Here is a 17,982-nt window from a genome sequence, read left to right on the forward strand (position 1 = left end):
TTCACCCCCTGTGTTAGAGATGAAGGCAAAGCAGGGTGGAAATGGGTCTGAGTATCAACCTACCATATTTGGTACATTGAGGGCATGTGACAAGAGTGGTATAGAAAACATAACCTTGTAATCGCCAGCGATATATCCCAGCAAACCCCAACCACAACTGTGGATTTCATGTTCAATCAACTCTCTGAGCAGTGGAGGAGGGAAAACGTAGTGGGGCATTCTGTTGGGAATTATCAATATGAAGGAAAGACAGGTTGGTCGAGTCTGATTGCTGGAATTAACAATCTCCAAAACTAAAAAGTACTCCATTCAGCCACTTCTCAGAGGCAGACTTTTAAATTTTAAACAAAGGATCCAATTAAATTTGATCCAATTTAAATCCATTCAGTTCAGAAACCTTTATTAAATATCTACGATGGATTGTGCCCTGGGCTAGATAGTATAGGAGTTACAAATTTGTGGCTGGCAGGCAGGCTCTATGCTGCCACTATAGATCTAAGTTAGAATAGACTCTTGGTCCCCCAAACTCTTGGTTTTGGTTTCTTCGTTATTTAACTGCATAGACTGTATATCTCCTTGGGAGAGGCATTATCACCCCCATGTTTCATATAAAAGGTCATTTATACTGAGAATTTCTTATGTGCTCACACTATGCTAAGCTCTAGAAAAGCACCATCACATGAAATTCTACCAGGATCCTTGAATGTAGCTATAATCTTAAATTTTATTGTGCTTTTCACATAGATGAAGAAACTCAAGCTCCAAGAAGTTAAAATGACCTGGCCAAGGGAGCTACCAGGCTGTCGGCAAACTGCTAGTCCTTAAGCCCTGTGCTCATACTAAGATGTGCTATTTCTCAGGTAAGACTCCATGTTAGTGATCTAGTCCAAGGAGCTGTGGTATTGTTCAGTTCCAAAGATTTTCCTGCTTAGTTGCACAGTCCATGAAGTCTCTGGACCTGATTTCTATTTCAGCTTCAACATACCTCAACCATGTTGCTCATCTTTGGCCTCCATTCCTTATCTGTAGGATGAGAGGTTGAGTAAGAGACTTTCCATGTGGGAACAGGGCTTGCATAGGTACCTCCAGCACTTCCATTTTCCCTGTCCTGTTGACAGTCTAATTTTCCCTCCCATCATGCCTGGCTCCTCATTGCCTGTTTCACATACTCACCAAACAATTGTATTCTTGCCTGCCTAGAGCATGCTGTCTTTTCTTGCTACTTGCCTGGAGTAGACTCAATCTCTAGGCTCCTCCTCCTGCAGATAGCCTCCAGCTGAACCTGCAGAATGCACAATGTTCTCACCCTCCTCTGAACTCATACCTAGCATACATTTGGTGCAGGTTTTTATCTGAACTGCCCATTTGACCAAGTGATTGGGCATTTTTGTTAACTTTTCACATGGGCAACTTTCACATGGGTCTCCCTAGTGTTTGAACTTTAGAAGTTGGGTGCGACACATGTGGCATACTTTTCTTGTGTCCTCATAATGCCTAGTATGGCCCTCAGCTCATGATGGGAGTTACTAAATATCAACTAGTGAAGGAACTGGAGAACCATCTACTTACGTGTTAGTGGGTCAGGGAATGGAGAGGCCAGTTGTGGCTGTGAGGGTTAGGAAGGAGTTCTCTGAGAAGGTGGGCTTGGAGTAGAGTTTTGGAGTTTGGAGAAAATTTGGAAAGGCAGAAGCAACTGAGTATGAAGAATATAAATGGCACAGCACAAGTAAGGAGAATGTGGGGAAGGAGCATGGTACTTGGGAGAGCCTGCAGAGAGAACTGTTAGTTGAAACATGTGAACAGACTAGGCTATGAGAAAACAGGCTCAGGATGTGGAGTTCATGGGAAATAGACCGGCATCAGAGGGAAAAAGGTGGTGGTAGATTTGGAGGGTTACTTGGCACTTTCTATGTGCTGGGAAGACAAAGTTGGGGAAGAGATAATCTCTTCTTGATTATACAGGAGTTTATAATTAAGGGAGGGGGATGAAGACAAGATCACAGTGAGCCTCCACACTAAGAGGAACATACCTATGTCAACAGGAGAAGTGCTCTAGGGCTCAGAGATGGGCTCAATAAACCCTGGAATGTGATGGTGGTAGGCATGGGCACTGAAGGCAGAGAGCTGGGCCAAACTCAGAGCTCTGGAATTTACTGGCTGCCTTATTGTGGGCAAATTCCTTGATTTCTCTGGGCCTCTGTTTCATTATCTTAAATATGGAGAAACAGTAGTTCCTAACCATAGAGTTACTATGGGGATTAACTAAGATCATGGATATGAAATCAGCACAGTGTAGGACCTGTGTGGGCACTCCATAATTGTAACTTCCTATTGAATATTTATTTCAAAGAAAGAAAAGATGACCTGTGATTGAAAGAGGCTATTCTAGACTTCATTAAGGTGCCATGTGGGATAGACTTTGAGGAAATGGTGGAACTTAGCAGGTGGAAACTCAAGACTGGCATGGCAAGAGACCGGACAGCACAGGGGCCTGTGTGGAGGGGAGGATGTGCCTGGCCCCTGTGGGGAACAATAGATTGCCCAGTTTTCTGGAAGCAGAGTGACAGTTTGGAAAGACAGCTAAGGGCTGTTCAGGGCCTTACAGGCCAGGCTGCTAAGCTTATTCTTAGTGGCCCAAGCAATGGAGTGACTGTGGCATTCCTGTGGACAGAACCAGGTGACATCAGACATGGGCCTGGGATGGGATCCAGAGCAGTACATAGGCTAGAGGGGCTCTGTCCCCCAGATCTGTACTGGTTAACCTATTGAGGCAAATTCACTTTTTTTCAAAGTCAGTCTCAGAGAGAGAAAGCCATGTGAATCCAAATATCCGGGCAGCAATCCCCAGAGGCACCAAAGGTAATGAAACATCGGTATCTGCCACTCTTATCTTTTATTGCTGATATTCAGATAATGATGCCAATACCCAGCTTGGGAGGGAGGAGGAAATGCTGCTGGTGCAGCTTCTTCAGTTCATCTCCTGGATGGTAGAGAGGAAGGGAGAGGGGACAGGGAAAGTACCTGAAAAACAAGCCCTCCTCCTCATTCAGGTATAAAGTGAAGGCAAAATAAGCTATTCCCTACCACAGAGAGCCATCTGAAAATAGTTAAAGTTTCCCCACCCTTCTGCCTGGTGGTAGTGCTTGGCTCCATTACCATTGTACCTCATGGCTATATAATGTTTCATAATTTTCAAAGTGGTTTTACATCTAGTATCTCATTTAGTATGCATCATGAGGAAAACTAGACTCAGGAGGTGACAGGACTCAGGCAGGGAACCTGTCCAAGGCCATTTTGTCACCTCCAGCTCAACTTGAAGAAATTAGTCAGAGTGGGGATGGTGGAGAATGAGGATGCTCCCCCAGTGGTCTCTGGTAGATCTGAGATCAGAGCTGGAGGGTGAGAAGCTGAGTGGCAAGTCTGCCTCACCTGCCCCTTCCACACCTACGGCACACATTGATGATGGGTCATGACAGGCTTTCCTCTGAGCCCAGACAAAGCCTCAGGGTCCTTCTCAAAGCAATGTTGGGCAGCCACTACTAATTGATCAGAACTGGCATTCAGGATGGAATCTATTTGCTCTTCTGCATTAAGCCATTGTCCAGAGCCTCTCCTTGTTAAAATGTCAATAGTGGAATGTTAAGGTATTAAACCATTATCAGCCCCTGGCACCTTCATGTAAATTCATTTGTCAGATTGCTGTGTGCAAGCCCTCAAAGGAGCTAATCTAGAATGGAAGAGTTTGTTTACTAAGGAATGTAAGGCCTGATGGGAGCATGGAATGACTAGTGGTGACTCCACCAGCAGATAGTCAGATTGTTTAACAATCTTTAGAGAAGATGTATTGTCTATACTCAGAAGTTGGTATGGGACCTTGGGCAAATCATTTAACCCTATTAGTTTCCATTTCCTTACCTGAAAGATGAGAATAAGGACATCTGATCTGCCCACTCCAGAATAACTGTGAGAGTGAAAGCTTGTGAATGTATTTTGTATTTTATAAAGTATAGTACAAATGCAAGGGCTGATCATTTAGTTACATTAGGAAGAGACAAGCTCTCATTCCTCAAGTCGCATGCACATGAAGGGTAAGGAAAAGAGAGAGAGGGAGGAATTAATATTTATTAGGTTCCCAATTGCCATTCATCTTAAGTATATTGGCCCATTTAATTTCCACAACCACCCAGTGAGGTTGATACTGTGGAGCCCATTGTTCTATGGACCACACAGCCAGTATTTTTCAGAGACAAGATGTGAACCCAAGTGTATCTGAGTGTTCTCCTTACAGCATAATCCAGGACCTCAACTGCACACACGTGTACTCTCTCCTTCACTGACTGCTTCCTGCAGAATAAGTTAGGGCCCAGGTCAGAATGAGATGAGTGGGGAACAGGCAGGTGCCCTGAGACCAGAGCCCTCCAGACAGGCAAAGCTGGCTGGTGATTTGGAGATCCACAAGAAATTATTAGAAAGGCACAATGGGAAGATCAGAAAACTACTCTCCAGGCCTATAGCAGGTGAGGGGCAGCCACCTTGGGCAGAAGCATCCAGAAGACCTTTGCACTCAGGGTAATTAGTGCACATTCCCCATGGGGGCAAAGATCAAGTTATAGAGGGGCAAAGCTGGGTTATAAGTAGAAGCAGCTTGTATAGCTGTTAGAGGTATGAGTGTAAATCCTGAGATGTGTCAAATTATCCATATTCTCTGAAAATATTTTAGCCATGTAATCATCCATTTAAGTTATTTGCTATCATCATAGCAAAGATGGATATGCAGTATGGGTACATATGACCCAAAAGATATATGTTCAATGAAACGCTTAAGGAGCATCGTGGCACAAATAAATGCCAATGGTTTGAAGTAATTTTAGTTTGGCTTTCATGCACTTGAGGAGTTGCACGGAGTTTGGAACACCATGATAAAGCAATGCTTTGGATATGGCTGCATGCTTTGGATATGGCTGTGTGGGGTTTGATGGTTTGGGGATAAGTGATGCTCACCCTGTCAATGTCCCTAAGGGACGTAGCATCATGAAAGATCATTTCAGTGTAACATAACAACTGATTTTTTTCATGCTCTTGCGCTGATTATCTCAAATCAAACATCTTTGATATACTTGACCAAACAATATGGAATACTATTTTTTTTTTCATGTGCTAGTTAAACATAGTTTGTACCAAAGGCTAAAAGTGGGATTGGGGGAAAACAGACTGCCCATGTTTCCTGCTTCATGGTTTTGCTTCACCTTGGAGAGAGAAAGCCCAGGGTAGTTACTCACAGAGGAGAGGCATTGGGTCCTATGGGCCCTTCCACGTAACACAGAAGGAGGAATCTGCAAGAACAGTGTCTCTTCTGGCTCCTTTACTGATGTGCCAATCTGTATAGTCATGCTACCAGGAAGCTATGGGGAAAAAAAATCTTGAAGGTTGTGGAATGAAAGGAGGAAAAACAGCAGTACAAACAAGAAACAGAGATGAAGCAGGCCAAATTAGTAGATCGTAGCTCAACCTCCAGGTTGAGGAATTGTTATATTTTACATGGATGCAGAATTAAAGTAACAGCTACAGCTCCTCTGGCACTTCAAAAGAATTCCAAAATGACATTCTCAGTTCTCCCAAAGCCGTGGCCCTGGCAGAGGCTGCAGAGGCCTGGCAGGGATGCATGGGGCTGGTCACAGGATCAGAAGACATTCTGGCTCTTTTATGGATGAGATCACTAATTATTAAGAAAAAGGTTTCAGCTTGTTCTATGAGGTCCCAAGGGACAGAAGCAGGTCCCAGCGATGGGCATTGTGGAAAGAGATGTTTTGATTCATTATGTGATAGATCACTCTGACAAAGCAGAGTGGTCCAAAGATGGAATATTTTGCGTTAGGCTCTCATATGCCTGTACCCAGAGCAGTGACACTATGGACTAAGTTTGCTGAGGGTGTTAAAATGACTGGCTCCTAAACCTGACTGCATATTGGGCTTACCTGGGGAATTTATTAAAAAATATGGATTCCCAGCCTCCTTCTCTAGAGCTCATGTTTCAGGAGGTAACAGAAGAGAACTGGGAACTTATATTTTTAACAGATTCTCAAGTGACTCTTGTTTGTGGAATAATATCTGGAGTAACTTTTTATGAACAAAATTAAACCAGTGTTTGGCTCATTGCAGTTGGTGTTCTCCAAACCCATTCCTCTAAACTCAATTAGAATTTCAATTTTAAATCCACCCCAAATCTCTAGCTCTTCTGCCCTGAGCAAGTCAAGTTCTGTGGCTCTCTATTGTGTTCAGTGCTCCTCTCTGAGCTCTGTTCAGAGGCTCCATGCAGCCCTAGCTGCTCTCCAGGTCTTTGTCTGGCATGCTTCCTTCCAGATGAAGAGCTGGAACAGGTGCAACAGTAATTCTCAGGCTAGAGTAATTACATAAGAATATTTATGATTTTACATTAAAAATGCTAATAGTTTATCTAGGAAGCAGCCACAGAGAAATAAAGTGATAACCTCATTATTTTTATTAGTATTGATAATAATGATTGTTTCTCAATAATTTTATGGAGGTATATATATATTTTTAAATTCAAGAAAGTGACTACCCATGGTCTAGGTTATTTTTCATCAATCAATCAATCAATTATTATCTCCATCATCTAGTTCTCATTTTTATCTTGCATGTATTTGATGGGGAGAAAGTAACCTGAATCCTTTTACTATCTTATGCATTTGGATACAAAATAAATAGGAGGAAGAGGAAATGGTCAACTCACAATTCAGTCATGCAAGAAATTTCTATCCTTCTTGGGATGACAAAAGTGACTCCTCAGAATGTGACTCTGGCACTTGAGTAGGATAGCAAGCAGGTTTGGACAACACTTCCTAACCCTGGAGGGTTTCTATGTGTTCTAAGCAAATGAGGCCTTTCTTTTTTTTTTTTTTTTTAATTTTTATTTTTATTTTATTTTATTTTATTTTTAAATGAGGCCTTTCTAAATGTCAATGCTTTTTTGGGGTCACTTGGCCATACCACCTGCGGGTCAGACATGTACAGACGTAACTGTGGTTGGTTTGTATTGCGTAACAAAAGCCAATTACAGAGAGGAAGAACAGAGCCCCATGAGGGTAGGTCAGAATGAGCAGTCTGGTATTTTAAGACTGTATTTGAATTCATCCTAACCCAGGATTCCTAGGGGACTGATGCTCACTGGAAAGGGGACAGCACTGGGCTGCTATAGTACACCATAAGCTGGTCATGAGAAAAAGAGAGAGAGAGAGAGAGACTGATTCACAGTTAAGATTAAGCTTAGAGCCTCCCAACAGGCAACAGAAGAGTGATGATATGGAATCTACTGATTCCCAAACCCTCTCTCTTTTGTGGATTCCATAATGCTATTCCTGTTACTATGGAGAATGGCAATCCCATTATTGCACATATCACTTCCTATTTGGTATTTATTGAGGGAATGCCACAGACCCACAGTTGATGTTGCTGCCTTGAGGAGAAGTAGTTTCTTTTTGTTTCTTTTTTTTATACCTCATCTCCCTATCCCCATGCTCTGCACACTGTCTTTCAATGTTGAACTACACGTGTTTCATGAAAACACTGTATAAGGCATTAGGAAAATACTGAGGAACAACAGAATTGTTGCTCTATTATCTGGTTATTCTGAATAAATTTCAAATACTCAGTTAAAAGCACACTCTCAAATACTCTGTTGGAATTTTGACTCCATTGCTATTTTAGGGTATTGGTATCTTTGAATAGATTTATGTGACCTGGAGCAAGTGAGTTAATCCTCTAATTCTCAGTTTTTTCAGCTATAAATGGGGAATAATATTTAACTGATCTTGTTATGAGGATTCAATTCGGTAATGTGTCAAAATACTCACCAAACAGCCAGATACTTTGTAAACACTTAGCATGGATCAGTTCGGCTTTGTAGGAGCAGCACTGTGTTATTCGTAGTGCTTTTTCACTTGCATTAATTGGACACCTCACCACCTAGAGGTCAGGGCCATGCCTTTCTCTTGTGGACTTCATAGCAACCAACACGCAGGAGGTCAAGTAATTTCTTGTTAGATTGCCTCTTTTGGTTCTTCTTACACATATTCTACCGAATTGCCTTGCCTCTGGCTATGCTATTTCAATACAGCGCCTTCATCCCCTCTATGTTTTGTGGTAATAAAAATATGGCAATGAATGTAGTCGTGGCATTAATTACACATGGTTCATGTAGTATCTGAAGTGAGTGAATGAAGAAGGAGAATTTGGTTACTCCAAGGCATCGGGGCCTCACAACCAATAATTTACTGTCTCTACTAAGTACTTCTGGATGCTCTCTGGAGAGGGGACATGCTGTTTTATAACCAAGGGCATAATCCATTCCTATGAGATCAGGTGGTCAGAGAGTCAAATGACGGCCACATTGAGTAGAGAGATGGCAAAGGCTTCCTTTCCCAAAAAGGTAACAATTTTATTTTTCCTCTTTCAGAGCTATAAGGCAGAGCATATAGGAGGCCACAGTACTCTATGAAGTCATAAGGCAAGAAGATGTTTTGGAGCAGAAAACCATGTGCAGGGCCTGGAGATTGAGGATAACTTTCTGAGATTCAGTGTGTCAAAGAAAGGTTGTACATACATGTGTGTATGTGTATAGGTGGGCATACTTGTGACGGGGGTGTATGTGCATACACAAGGCTTATATGTACATGTGTACGCATATATAAGCATGTGTGTCTATGTGTGCAAGTGAGTGCCCTGTGTATCTGTGTCCTGATTCTGTGTCCCTGGTCCTCTGCGCCTTTCTTTTCTGCTGGGTTTATCTCTCTATCTCTCTCTTTCTCTCTCTCTGTTTCTATCTATCTATCTAAACTAGCTAGCTAACAATATATCAATCATCTATATATTTTTATTGAATAGCCATGTTTTATTGAAAACACTCTGTGGCAGGCACCCAGTGAAGTGTATCTGCATAACAATCCTCTGAGCTTGCTTTTATAACCCTGGTTACCTTGAAGAACCAAGACTTGGAAAGTCAAGCAATTTGCCCAAGGTCAGCCACCTTGTGAGTGGCCCAGCAGGAGCTGAAATTCAAGCCAGCACAGTTATATTTATAAAGTCTACTTTAAAGATTTCTGCCTTCTGGCCAATGTGTCTTCTCTGCAACACTCTCATGTTTTTCAAATTCCTTTTAAAGCATTACATCCAGAACCTCAGCCATGATCCTCATGGAGTTGTCTGTCCAGTTAGTGTCCATTCCTATAGTCAAGCCATCTTTCTTTCTCTAATGTAGTCCAAGGTAACATTATTAGCACCTGCTTTAGAGCAGTGGAATTCTCTTTCCCTGACCTTATACAAAAATTATTGCTTTTCAGACTTGGGCTCCAGAGCCCATGGAGATTTCCATGACTAGTTTACAAAGTATAAAGATCAGTCACAGGTCAAGTAAGGTGGCCAGAGGGTAGCACTGACCAGCTGTTCAGAGAAAGGGAAGAAATGAACAGGTTTATGTGACACTAGGCCTCCTGAGTGCTTTAGGGTCATTTTGGAGCTAGTAGCAGACCCAGCAGTTCTAGGAGAATCCTTTGAGTAGAGAGCCACCCAGACCAACTTCCCACCAACCTCTGCAAAACCACACATGGGAAGGAACCTGTTGCAAGTACTGGAGGGAATGGGAGGCTTCCAGAATTTAATGGGAATTTCATATGCAGGCCTCCATCTACTCAGTCTGGTTTGAATGCCAAACATATTTTCCCTGCCCACATGGTCTGTTTCAATAAGCTGCCCTGGAATGTGAAAATTCCCACTCTAAGAAAATATTATTTAGGAGGGCTGATCAAGCAAATGATGGCTATATTTAGCAGTGTCTCAGGATGAATTCGTTTTTTGAACTAGGCTTTGAAGGGATCTGTGACCTGAGAGGCTGAAATAGCCAGGTCTATGGCTGAGCTTCCAATATGGTAGCTGTTAGCCATGTGTGGCTGTTGAGCACTTAAAATATAACTAGATTGAACTGAATTTTGAAAATGTATTATGAAAAATGAGTACAGAATATCTCATTAATAACTGCTTTTTTCATTAATAACTGCTGTACATTGAGTGCATGTTGAAATTTTTTGGATACATTGGTTTAAATACAACATATTAAAATTAATTTAACCTGTTTCTTATTACTTTTTAAAGTGGGACTAACAGGGGCACCAGGTGGCTCACTCAGTTAAACGTCTTCCATTGGCTCAGGTCATGATCCTGGGTCCTGGGATCAAGCTCCTCATCCAACTCACTCCTCAGGGGGCAGTATGCTCTCCCCTCTCCCTTTATCCAGCCCTCCCCCTTTCCTATCCCCCAGTCATGTGTGCATTCTCTCTCTCTCTCTCTCAAATAAATAAATAAAATCTTTTTAAAAAATCAAAATGTGACTACTAGAATTTAAAATCACATATGTGGTTTGCATTTGTAGCTTCTTTCTATTTCCATTGGATAATGCTGCTCTAGAAGTACAGTCCAGTGAGGGTCTTTGAACTGCCAGGGAGGGAGGCTTGGGAAATGTGGGATTTCTGTGTATAGTATTGATAGTGGGTACCAAAAGTATACCCTACGTACATTCCAGGCTCTCTTGGGCAGAACTTGACTGCGTTAGCTTATGAAAAATAAGTCTCTTTTGGTGAAGCAAATATGTGTCATACATGTGCATGACTTCACACTTTCTTCTCCTAATAATCAAATCAGCCATTTGGCTTTTACATCTAAAATATCTTTTTAGAGGATCCATATTCTGTACCTTTCAAGTGTCTCTAACCCAGTCTGCTTTAATAGGCTGGTGTCCTCCTCCTATGTACCCATTCCATATTTACACAGATATCTTTTTTTTTAAAGCTCATTTTCTCACTTGTTTCTAAACATCAAGAACATTAAGCACCCTTCAAGTCTCGGGAAACATTCCTTGAATGCATAGATCCTTGTTAATCTTCCTTCATTGACCTTCTTGAGTACTTAGTTCCTAAACTATAGCTTTGATTACACACTGCCTGTCATTCTCCTCTTATGTCACACATGGAAGTCCTGTCTTGTGGGTCATATTTTATCCCCTACTGGACCAACCAGAGTAGATGTGTCAATAAATACTTGATTGCTGGCATCATTGCTTTGCTCTGCCTTGTTATGCCCTCCCATTACATTTGTTCCCTTTGTAGAGAAGGGTGGTGATGGCAGCTTGATGCCAGGTTCCATGATTTCTGCATTTAAGGGCTCATTTTTAAGCTCAATATTATTTACTCAAAATGTGTCCATTTGTTACAAGAAGAAGGACTTGGTGGTTTTTTACTTACCATGACTTGTGAGCACATAGCTGGGCTAGTTGCCATAAATCTATCCTCTGTGGGCCTGACATGGTGCCTATGTTTCCTCCAGCAGAGATGTGTTTTCCTTTATAACTTGGTCTTCTTTGAATATGTACAAGCCTTAAGAGAAAGAGAATTTATTAATCCCCTCACCCAAGAAAAGAGTGAGGCTCAGGGGAGATGCTAAGTGGGGTGTTTATGAGAGCTCTGAGAGAGAAAAAAAAACATTAAGGAAGTGTGGGAAGGGGGTCTTCTTCCCAAAATTCCTCAGGGTAAGCCCTTTCCTGGTTCTAGAAAGAGTTCATATCCTCATTCTTCCTTTTATCCCTGTATAGCCAAGGCTGAAGGAATAAACCTCGAGTCAGTAAATCAACAGAGCTGAGAGATCAGTCAGTCAGTCAATCTTAAGAGCATTCTTGGATTTGTGGATGCCTTGAGAAGGATGCTTAGAGAAACCGAGGATACGGTAGTTATTAAAAGAGATTAAAGGGTATTAGCGAGTGCCTCAGTAAGTTATAATTAAAAAAAGGGAACAGAAAGGAAACAGGAGACTAATTTTTCCAGTCGCTGAAATTTCAAGGAGGAGTGAGCTGGCCTGTGAACCATTACCGCTTTATATTAATTCTCCTGTATGGTTAAATCTAACCCAAAGACACGTCTTTCTCAGTTGGAAATGTCCTAGTCAATTTCACTGTGTAATACCAAGAAGAGGCAGCCGGAAGGCCAAGCAGCTACGTTAAACTCAGACCGTATTCTTCTCTGAAGGATCTTAAATCCTGTTCTGAAAATAAATGAATTATTTCTAGGTCACACTCTTGACACAAGAGCGGGTATTATCATGATGTGCATCTGGGGAAGCTGAGTCCAGTAGAAGTAAAAGAGCAGATCCTCCTTGGGCACCCAACAGTCCTGTGTATCACTAAGCAGCCCCATTGTGACATGCATGACAATGATTTAGTCCCTTTGCTTGGTTGTTAGTGTGGCAGAAAGAAGGTGGGAGGCCACATACCTGATGAAGTGTAACAGGAACTCTCTAGTTCTTCACTCTCAAAACTCACCAATTTCAAAAACCTTAGACTCCCCATTAGAACTTCTGTTTGATAACTTCAGACATCTCTGTTAACATGCAGATTATCTGAGTAACAACATATTTAATTGATGCCATTCATCTACCCTTAAGTAAGGATTTGAGGTCTGAGAACTGTTTTTGAAGAAAGGCTAGGCTAGATTATTAAATTAGTGGGTAATTGATGCAATAGAGGAATAGATCCCCAATATTTCACCCTCACATTTCTGTGGAAGCTTAGCTTTGATTTTTATTATGAGCAATTTTATTATTTTAAAAGATAGGGCAACAATGGATCTAAAGCCTTTGGTGTTACGCAGGAGAAAATATTTTAAAAACTAGCCACACATCAAGACTTAAATGAAACAGATGTCTGGTTTTATGGGGACTTCTGGATTTCTGATGGATTTTTTCATCTTTAATCCCTAAATTCAGGGTTGAATGAATGAATTTAGCAGAGTCTCACAACGCTTTCCTAGTCCAGAGCAAATTAGAAGAACACAGGCAAAAAATGACAGAATCTGAAAATGGCAGGCAACAGTCTGAGAAAAAGAGAAAAAAGAAAATAAAAAAATCATCATAAGATTTTCAAAAGGACAGCAGTCTGAGATCAACTGCCATAGGAGCTAACAATACTTTATATGTCAAGACCTCCTCAGATATCACTTTGCACCATTGCAACAACCACTGATTTTCACTAGGGGTGGCCACACAACATAAGAAAACACTGGAATTAGATTCAGTTTCTATCCAAGGTCTAGCTTACAATTCATCTCTTCAAAGAGGTCTTCTTACCCCACATTACATAGCTGTCTTCTTTGTCTGATTTTCTCAGCACTTGTGGCAACTCTGCTTAGTGATCAGTGATTATTGCCTATCAATCCATGGCTTTTGTTATGCCTTATTCTGTACAGCCTTGTGACAGGCGTTGCCTCCCCAATCAAAGACTTGCTTCTTTACGTCAGAGACCTCATCTTTTCTTTCTTCTTTCTGTTTCCTGATTCCACATGAAACACTTATTTACTTCTGGTACATTCTTGATGTGCAGAATGTGATTCTACACAGTGAATCTAAGCTGTCTTTTCTGTACCTGTGCTTTTTTGATTAGCTGATGTCCATCTATCTTCTAGTCTCTGAAATAAAAATCTCCAAAAGCCTGCTATAGGAATGTATCAGATACTTTTTTAAAACTTAAATTCAATTAGCCAGCATATAGGACATCATTAGTTTCAGATGTAGTTTTCAATAACTCATCAATTGCATTTAACACCCAGTGCTCATGCTATCACGTGCCCTCTTTAATGCCCATCACCCAGTTACCCCATCTGACCACCCATATCCCCTTCAGCAACCCTTAGTTTGTTTCTGAGTTAAGAGTGTCTCATGGTTTGTTTCCCTCTCTGATTTTTTTCCATTCAGTGCCTGAGATACTTTTAAGAATTCTTTCTCTGCTTCTCACTGTCTAAGCCCATGGTATGCCAAGTGACCTTATTGCCTAAACTATCCCCAAGCACAGAGACATCTTCCAAGGCTTGAAGTCCCTATGGACAGTAAATATGTTGAGCATTGCATTGATGAATTGTTTCAGTCCTAAAAATTAGACAGCACTAATGCAAATTTCTCTCCTGTATTCTGCTTTCCACTGTTCCTCATCTATCCTACCACATCTTTGGCCAGAGTAATTTCTCCACAGTTTCTTCTGCCCACTTGCTTCCCTCTTTCACTCCCTGTTAGGTCATAGTGAGTGCTCCTGCCTCATCTCCCTCCATCCCCAGGAGTCACTGTCCTTTGCTAGCAAACCCTTTACTCCCTTGCTTTCTGTGCTGGTTAGGTCACTTCATCAAACTAAAGCTCATTAAAGGAAAAGGCAGAAAGGCGATTCAGTATCCTGACCCCAGATATTGTAGCCAAAAAAGGCCTTTGCCTTTTATATTTCAACCTGAATAGGTGTATGACTCAGTAGTGGAAGGATTTGTAGCTGACACTCAATAGAAGCTGCTCTCGAATTTTGACAAATCCCATCTTGAGCCAAGAAGAGAAACAGATATTGATCCTAAGTGTACCTAATTCATCTCTGCACTTGTAATCCCAAAAGAAAATGCCTTCTATGACCAGAGGGCAGTCAATATTTTTTCCATCTTGTAAAATAAATAGCAGTTATTTTGGTGTGTCTTCATGTGTCCAGGGCACCAGAAGTAAACAAAGAGTTGATTTTTCCTCTTTCTATAGTTGAGTTATAATAACTACTGAGTCTCTTGTTTGGGCTAATTAAAACCACATCAAATAATTTGGATTGATGAGTGACTAGAGGCAACTGTACCATACTCTGGCCACATTAACAAGGAAGCTTCATTCCCCAAGCTGGGGAGTGGCATATCTGGAGAGATTCAGCTGGAGACATACAATAAATTGCAAGAATTCATTTCAGGGGATTCTCTCTGACTCTAGCAGTATTACAGTTTTAGCCACACAGGGGAGGGGTTCGTATCAGTCAGGGGTCTACTTAGAAACATGGTTTTATTTATTGTCCTTCCTCTCCTTTACCTGTGAGAGTAGAGTTAGTTATGGGAGAACTTCTAGAAGGTCAGCAGGTCAGGCCAGATAGAGAACTGTTCTGTTTCCACAATCATTCTGTATATTCCCAATCCAGATGGAGGGTCATAAGTTGTTGGAAATTCTGAAGAACTGATTTGTGTCTATATTGATCCAAGCCCCACATCATTTCCCAACCACCCCAGGTCAATTCCAGCCAAGGAGCACAGCATCTCCTTGAAATGATGTACATCAAACACTGTACCTACATGTGGGCAAACCATCTGCTCAATTTCAATTTTTTCTACACATTAATAATTGTTTTGATTATCACACTTGACTAGTTTCACTCAGAAAAACCAAACTTCCAGCTTCTTGAAAATTAATAACAATATCAGAAATCAAATTTGGATCATTCAAGGCTTTGAAGAGATATTCGTTTCAAATTATAAATCCTTTGATTTTGGCAATCTAAGGGAACCATCTGGATTTTCTCCAAATTTTCTCTCAGTGCTCTGTCAGAATTCTTACTTGGATGGAATATGACTCTTACTCAGAGAAGCAATTCTGATTTTAGCATAACTTTCCAAATGATTGGATGGGTGCTGGACAAACAAGTCCTCATCGCACAACAATCAGATGTTTGGGAATTGTGTATATACGTTTCATTTTCTAGCCAAAATAGCCTACTCCTTCTTCCCATCATGGACCACAGACTCTCCCACCTAGACTGCTGTTTGCTCCTGGAGTGGCCTCTGCCATCAGTTCATATTACATTAATGTCCTGGCTGATTTGCTCACGCCTCTTGAGTATAGGCCTACAACTTCTATACCTCAGCTTTGAGATGTTTTCTTTGAAGGCACAGAAAGTTCAGGTCCTGGGCTCTTCCTGTCCACTGATATGGAGATGAGCAGAAAATATGTTGGGCAAAACTAATAAGCAAGATAGTTTCTGAAATTATTTCTACTTAACATGTGATTCAATAACTAAATGTCAACAACTTTAATGGAAATGTAAAAGCCATAAAACCAATTAATATGAATGGGCAAGTGACATATTTAAATGAAAGAATAAAATTTGATGAGGAATTAGAAGCCCTGAAAACTACCTTTAGCCTTGGCCCAAAGTAACTGTGTCCTTAGTTAAGTCATTTAATATTTCTGCATCTCAACAGTCCTCATTGTCAAATGAGTGGGTTAGGATTAGGTGGCCTCTAAGCCCCCCTGCCACTTTAATATTCTATGACTTTGTATCTCAAAGGCATGTAAATAAGCCATTTGGGAAGATTTACATTGTTTTCTTTACAACTGTAATGCAGAAATAGAGATATTGAGCTTATCTCAGCATGGTTAAAACTCAAGAAATATCAAGCTTAAGTTGTGAATCTCCTTAGTGGATCAAGGCATTTACCAAGGTTCTTCAACACTTTCATCTTCTAGGGTCCCAGGGATGAAAAAACAGTGGTGCACACTGACAAAACCAGTACAATGAAATGGTCTATGGCATTGCATTTCATATAATAGCTGATGCACTGACACACATGTATACTGGGTGTACATATTCATGATCATGGGTTCTATTGTTGAAAACCAAAAAATAAAGAACCTCAGAAATGACAACATGTGGTCCCTCCTTTCACATATGAGACTATAAAGATTCAGAGAAGAGGAGTGGACTAAAGCTGCTTAAGTAATTTAAAAGTATGTTCCTACTTTAGCATAACAATTGGCAATGCCTGTATAAATTTACGTATATTATGCCTTAAAGGAAAATATTTTCTTTCATTCTGATGTTATTAATTGTTATAATAAGTAGGCCTGATTTACAGTTTAAAAAATTGAGAATGGCTTAGCTGATACTTTTCTAATTCTTTTTTTCTTTTTTTCCTTCCACAATTACACAGAATGTACACATCATAGCCATGTAAGCATTTATATCATGGAGGCAATATGCACACATCTTCATTAGTTACTTGTGTACCTATAACATACCCTTATGGGTTAAAAATGCATTCTTACAAACAAGGCAGAATTATGAAAGGTCATCTGTAGACTTCAAATCTCCTCCTTAATTCCTCTAGGAGTCTGCTATAGCTAGTATGTTCTCTGGCTTGTAATTTAGCCACAGTCGCACAGTAAACCTGGGCTAAATCTAGATTTCTGTCCTGACTGTATACTTTCAGAGTTGGATTTGGAGCAGGGGGCTCTTAGTTCTCAGTCTGTGTTCTATCTCTCTCATATCACATCTCTTCTCTTTTATCAAGCTGGCATTTATCCAACTTTCATTGCTTTTTCAACATCTTACCCAGGGTTTGCTTGAGTACTTCCAATAAAGAGAGTCCACCACTGCCTGAAATAGCTAATTCCACCAGAAGAATATTGTTCCTGATTTGGACCTTAAATTAGATTCCCTGTGACTCCCACTCATGTGTCCTAGTTTGTCCTCTGCTCCTTTATGTAGTGCCACCCACACCGTGACACCCCTTATATATTTGAAGGCAACCACAGTGTTCCTGTCATGCCACTCTCCAGTCTTCCATTACTGGGCTCAGCTTTCCTATTCTATTCTCCCTTTCATTCTTCACACCATGTTTCCCCTCCTTTGGGTATTTCTCATTGTCCTCTGGAAAAGATTGTGCCCCAAATAGAACACTATTCCCTAGGTGTTCTCTGATCAGTGTAGAGTGTAAAGAGCTGTTATTCACTATAAACAGGATACCATGTTTCCATCAAGCATAGGGACTCATCAGTTTTCACTTATTGCTTTGTTAAGGGGTGATGAATTTGTTCAATCCTTTCCTTGGTTTCCTAGCAGAAGGCAGGCAGAGGAGCAATGGGCTTGATTTCAAGAATCTCTTTCCTGCTAGAACACTGAAGAGCTTGTCAATATCTTTTCTAGGTGCATTTTGTCAAACCAATATTCCAATAGACAGCCATTAGCACCTCACCCTATGCTTCAGAATCACATTTGGGGGAATTTACTTTGAGTGATCATAGCTTGCAGGGATCATTTGGTTCTATGAATCCAATCTTATGTTTCAAAAGCCATTTCCTATCAGTGAT

The 17,982-nt window shown here is 40.9% G+C and overlaps 2 long non-coding RNA genes across 14 annotated transcripts in view; one reads left to right on the forward strand and one right to left on the reverse strand.

Annotated features, from left to right (window-relative positions):
• LOC144315664 (uncharacterized) overlaps nucleotides 1-12,208 on the reverse strand; it is a 39,443-nt gene extending 27,235 nt beyond the window's left edge. For 3 of the 6 annotated variants that reach the window (XR_013381397.1, XR_013381400.1, XR_013381398.1), the window contains exons 1-3: nucleotides 12,024-12,208; nucleotides 11,310-11,441; nucleotides 5,280-5,402 (exon numbers count right to left, since the gene is read on the reverse strand). This is a non-coding gene — a long non-coding RNA (uncharacterized LOC144315664). Of the gene's footprint in view, nucleotides 1-735; nucleotides 1,283-4,027; nucleotides 4,345-5,279; nucleotides 5,403-7,871; nucleotides 8,222-11,309; nucleotides 11,442-12,023 lie in introns of those variants that run through there. The other 3 variants (XR_013381399.1, XR_013381402.1, XR_013381401.1) reach the window with 3 other exon arrangements.
• Nucleotides 1-17,982, forward strand: part of LOC144315662 (uncharacterized) — a 330,188-nt gene that overhangs the window by 268,917 nt on the left and 43,289 nt on the right. For 6 of the 8 annotated variants that reach the window (XR_013381390.1, XR_013381395.1, XR_013381396.1 and 3 more), the window contains one exon: nucleotides 745-860. This is a non-coding gene — a long non-coding RNA (uncharacterized LOC144315662). Of the gene's footprint in view, nucleotides 1-744; nucleotides 861-8,473; nucleotides 8,610-17,982 lie in introns of all 8 variants that reach the window. The other 2 variants (XR_013381394.1, XR_013381393.1) reach the window with 1 other exon arrangement.

This window comes from Canis aureus, chromosome 6 (genome assembly GCF_053574225.1).
Source record: "Canis aureus isolate CA01 chromosome 6, VMU_Caureus_v.1.0, whole genome shotgun sequence".
NCBI lineage: Eukaryota > Metazoa > Chordata > Mammalia > Carnivora > Canidae > Canis > Canis aureus.